We start from the raw sequence: 6,025 nt of genomic DNA on the forward strand, positions 1-6,025 counted from the left end.
TATATTTGAGGGTTATGGACCAAAGTCCACGACAAAAAATCTGTTGGAGAAGCTGAAGGCCATAATTGCAAGTGCCATTCCACCATGTGAAGCAGAGCTAACCATGCATATCAAACATGCATCCTTTGTTTCAGAAATGTGGGCGAATACCGATCTCACTGATACAACTGCCAGAACCCTCATTCCAGATGAAAACGGGATCGATGATGATGAGAGCATCGAAGAGGATGACCGGACAGTATCATCTGATGATGAGGTAGTCCTTTTTGAGGATGAAGATTAAGGAAGGTGAAAGTTGTTTTAGGCAGGCAATAAAATGGAACCAGACTGGAACTTAAGTTCTGTTTTGATCAATAATTTTCTTTCTATCTGGTGTGACTACTCAGGAAAATGAACCTTGAGTTGAATTTTGATCAACATCAGTACTTAGTTTAGATTTAGGGACACACTTTTCGTTTGACCTAGTCGTTGGAGTTCGACTGCATTTAGTATAATCATATACTCACATTCTTTATTCATGCTGTGGTTTTGGAGAAATCCCATTTTTATTTCATGTGTTTTTGGCACAGAATTGAAAGTATATCGGGTGGCTTGCAGCTTGGACAGAATTCTCCAAAATTTATTATTCAAATGAGTGACCATTATATCACCCAGAACCATCACCTATGGACCCTGTGAACTAGCTTGTATCTTAAGTTTGGTATACCAGACTTTTCACTGTTCAACTAATAGTACACTCAGAATTTCACTGGACACTGGTGAAAACAATGGAACAAGTACGTATAACTATTATAACAGTTCATGCAAAAGTTATCACTGCTATAACACTCACACTGAGAATTAAAGGCAATGAGAAGAATCAAGTAAATGTAATCTTTCATTGTTCAAAATGTGGAAATAGTCAGATTATCATATTTCATATCATATTATAATCAAATAGAAAACTATTTAGTTATATTAATCATACATTTTCACTTCACGCTCATTGCATTTAAAGTGGACTAACTACAGGAGTTGCATTAGAATGACGGATCTTGTTTTTACCATACCAACAGAGAACATATTAATGGTTTTGATGTACTCGTGAATGCTAATAAACCTGATATTGGGCAAATTGTGATCTTTGACCTTAAGTGAATTCATTACAGGGGTTCATATTTAAGAATCATTGATCCTTAGTGGGGGTACCCTAAGGAATATTTTGGCATCAGTTTCTTTTAACGTTAGTTTTCGTTGATGTACTCGATCGTGCTAATTAACCTGAAAATGGGTGGATTGTGACCTTTGACCTGTTCTTAAGTGGATTCAGTACAGGTTTTGACACTTAAGAATCACTGATCCTTAGTCAGGGTACCCTAAAGAATTTTTGGCATCAGTTTCGTTGATGTACTCAACCATGCTAATATAAACTTCTAATTAGTGCTAATTAGGGGCGTTCTTAAGTGGACTAAGTACAGGAGCTGACACTTAAGAATGGGGGAAGTACATCAACAGTGAACTTTTGGTGTAATTATTGGTGTCAACCATCTAATTAAACTCAAAAGAGAACATTTGGGGGCGGCCCCTGGATTTGTAGATGACACTTAGAATGGCCGTTTGGGGTCACACAGCCCACACCTATATTCCGAGAGGCCTCAAACCTTTTGTACTCGCACTGCTAATTAACCTCTCTCGGGCTCCTGGTTTATCTGTATACATTTGTGGTTTCATTTGTTTGGGGGGGGGCGAGTTCTGGGCGAGCGCAGCCCCTATCCACTCTTCTGCGACCCAGTTTGAACAGTGGTGTGACCATATGTTCTATAATATATGCTAGAAAATACAGACAGACAGACAAAGAGATAGAGAGAAAACAACAAAGCCAACATTTTGTGGTGGTAAATGACTAACAAGCTTTTAAATCTATTTTCCTCAGGTGTTAATAAAAACACCAACTTCAGCTTTTTAGAATTTTAAACCGAAACTCAGTTTTAAATAATATCACTGGAATTTGTTTTGTTTTTCTGATATGCTCATTTGTCGTGACCATCTGGTGTTATCACTATGTTATTACTACTCAGGTTACAATTCAGCAAATACACCATGAACGTAATATAGAATATAAATATAGGTTTGTAAACACATGTGATAATAAATGTATTATTTCAGTTATCATAACCTTTTGTTATATAGATTTTTAAAAACGACAAAACTAACAACAAAACAATAACAAAACAAAACAAAACAAAAAACAACAACATAAACCTTTATAAAACAGAGAATACGACAGGCTGACTTAAAGTTAAAGTTTATTTTGTTAAACTACACTACTAGAGCACATTCACTAACACTTACCATCTGGGTTCGGCGCCGACCAGTATGAGAACTCGGAGCGCAATCCGTTTATGTAGGTCCCACGTCTCTATGGCGATAGCTACAATCAGAACTCCGATAAACAGCATGGACGTGTCCTAAACACAATCAGAGATAGTTCCTTAGTGTGGCAACACCTTCACACCATAACCAGCTATCTTATATCACAAAACACTTTAGTATTTGCTGGTACCAAATTATAAAAGAGAATAGCTCAAGTCACTGTTTTAACACATAAAGTACTCTAACAATACTGTGTAAGGTGTTTGTTTAATGTTTCAGCATGCATTGCCTTGTAAGGATACTAAACGTACCTTTCAGTGAAAGCTATACAAACGACGACTTGCAAAAAGCATCATTATTATCTTATAGTATACACATCGGTACATTTTTACCATCATGCTGTTTTCTTGTCAGTCTCCTACCGGTCTAACTGGAGGGGACTATTGCTTTTCTCTCTATCCTTCTGTTTGAAATGTTTTGTAAATGTGTATCATATACAGTTACAGATCAAGTTTGACATGCATTGGGATTTACCCAGTTTTAACAGAGTTATGGCCAAATCAAGTTTGACTTTATGGGAATTAGTCAGGTCCCATTTTCCAGAAATGTGACATGTACGGGCATTTTTTTTAGGATTTGATCCAAAAAAAAGTATTGTTGGCCATCTGAGCAATTACGTTTTATAGGTCAAAATGGCCGAAAACAAAATGGTGGAAAATTGCCTAATAAAAAGTATGTAACTGGTATCCCAATGATCTTTATGGGATTTATTTTGACATTAACATATATGTGGATACATTTAATTTATAAAAATCTATGTTGAAAATTTGAAAGTATAGCTTTTTGTCAAAACGTTGAAAAACAAAATAAAGAAAATCAAAATGGTGGCCATTTGTTATAAAATCGACATCCAAGTCTTATGAAGGGCATTATTTGCTGTCATAAATGTAACAAGGTATCGCAGCATACAACACAAATGAGTTCAACATATGTGTGGCACAATTCAAGATGGCCGCCATATCATAACTATTTGCAATGGATGGAAATATATCGTCTAAAACGTAGTCTATTTAATAATACATTGTTGTATTTTTTATTTATTACATCAAATATTATGCTAAGAGTTTTTTAACATGTATGGGTATTTAGAGAAAGGGTTATTTAACAACAGCAACCTTTCTAATACTTTAACACAAACTAGAAGAAAAATCAGATGGCATTCATGGGTTATTCATCCATACGAGTCCATCCACTGCTGAAGGTGATGGAAGGTATAGAGTGGTACATGTAAGCTTGCTTTGCATGGTAATGACATGACACTAGGAGGCTCATCTGCGAACACCACGTTTTGGATGTTTCAGTTTCCCAGGTAGAACATTTCGTACTTTGTCTCCGCTGTCTACTGTTAGATTATACACTTTATAAATTCATTGTCTAAAGCATGTCCATTTGATCTCAGTAACCACCATTTTTTCAGAATCGTTTAATTTCCCTTGAAAGCCCATAATATATAAAATAATAGTATTGCAGCTTAGAGCATGAACAGCAACCCAACTCAACATTCTGATACTAAAAAGTGTGTTTTCCAATATTATATTATAGGAATGGATTTCCAAACATTGTCCAATTGTTACATGGATAGTTCACATGTGAAAAAGCAAAAACCAACAAGATATCAGTGCCTTACTAATATGTACAGCAATATTTAGTCAGATAGTTTTGAACAGTGAATTGCATGAACTACTTTTCTGGTATCAGATTCCCCGTGCTTGGTCGCTTGTTATTCAACATTCAACTCAGTGTTACTACTCTACATTGCACTGTCCTCGGCAAAATTTTAAAAATAGTTTCAAAGAGGAAATTAGTTAATTTTATATTGCTTTCAGTTCAGTATGATGCACTGGCATCCTTCTTACGGGTTTGTATATCTGTAATTTGTGCATTTAGTTTTGTTAATAGAGACTTGTAGCGATCAAATACAACATGTCAGCATGTTTGTCAAACATTTTGTTCCCTTTGTGTTTTGGACTTTGAACTAATGCCTGTCTGTCAATAATCAAGACTGATTTTCTCAGGTACATTTGAATCTTGAGTTTGTTTCATCAATGGATATTGATATGGGTAGCAAGTCATTATTTATGATCAGCAAAGTATTCACTGCTTTGTATGCTGTAAATAGTCTGTGTAAAATGTCTTATTCAACTCAAGGATTGTACCTGATTGTACTACTAGTATATTGCAGTTTGGCGCTTTTGGTCTTTTGACCATAAAATTATCATATAAAAATTCATGAAGGATTTCATGAAGCAACCGATGAGTATTTGATTGATAGACAGTGCACCATCGATTGTAGTTAATGTGATCATACAAATGTATCTATAAAACCATGGCGACATGTACCAATTCGAGCACAGATACTTATCGCAGTGATTGTCAAGCACTGCTCTTGTAAACACTGAAACCATTAATCAAAATTTGAAGTCAGCATTCTGGTTAATAATAAATTTTGTGAAGTAACCTGTGAAACAGTAATAAGAACTTACATCGTTGTCATATAAATTTTTATTTTAATTAGTCTTTGGTGAATGTTTCTGTATTTCTGTTCTATGAAAATCATTAATTACAAAAATATTAAATGTTGGAGTGCTTGAGATGCTAGCTTATGAGCTCTCATTTCTCTCGTGCATTGGTTGTCTGCCAGTTCCTGATCAACAGCTACAGAGCCATATGTCTCTATCCATATTTCATATATACCTGAACCTTTCCTGTGATGTCAGATAACTTTAGTTCATAGCAATATGTGAACCTCCCATTATAGGTATAGAGGTTGAAAAATGGGCCTATATCTGACATTGGTTAACTTGGGATTAATAATAATATACCAATTGAATATCAATCATGTTGGAGGCAAATCTTTGTCATGTCATTGCCAGGTCTGGCATGATTTCATAATTTTGCTGATCGAGTTTAGGAGGTTGGATATAAACAAGTCCTCGAAACATAAGCGTCGGGAGAGGCCAGTAACGGAGTGTGTGTGTGGGGGGGGGGGGGGGGGACTGGAGGGATCAGTTATTAAATGTGCGGTTGTGTTTGTAATTGTTACATAATTTTACACAAAATATGTACACATACAATTGTTGTAAAACAATATAGATTGTCTATAAACAATCCTGGCCGTACTAAAATAGTTTCTAATAACATGGAGAATTATTAGCTAGGCCTATAGTCTTGTATTCAGATTACCTTTCATCGGGGGTTGGGGGTGGGTGGGTGAAGCAACGCAAACCCTGACCTCTCCAGGCATGTGCAAAATAAAGGTCTAAAATATCAATCCTCTGATTTTAGCTTCAGGGCATCAATATTTTTATCACCTACAAATCCAAACTTATATTAACCAAATGATCCCAATTACATTGATATTACCCCCTCCTAAAAAAAAAAACAAGAATAAAAAAAAAATAAAATAAATAAAAAGAGTTAGATCCGTGCCTGTATATGGTACGTACAGACAATAAATCTTCTAAAAACTGATGTTAACATGTAGATTTAGGCATAGAATGTTTTTCCTTTTAACTATTTAAAATACATTTTTAAAAATACAATCCCTGTCTGAGATCGTAAAATCATTATCCCTACATTTTGTGGGATGGTGCATATAAAAGATCCCTTGCTG

This window comes from Gigantopelta aegis, chromosome 3, assembly GCF_016097555.1.
Source record: "Gigantopelta aegis isolate Gae_Host chromosome 3, Gae_host_genome, whole genome shotgun sequence".
NCBI classification, from domain to species: Eukaryota; Metazoa; Mollusca; class Gastropoda; order Neomphalida; family Peltospiridae; genus Gigantopelta; species Gigantopelta aegis.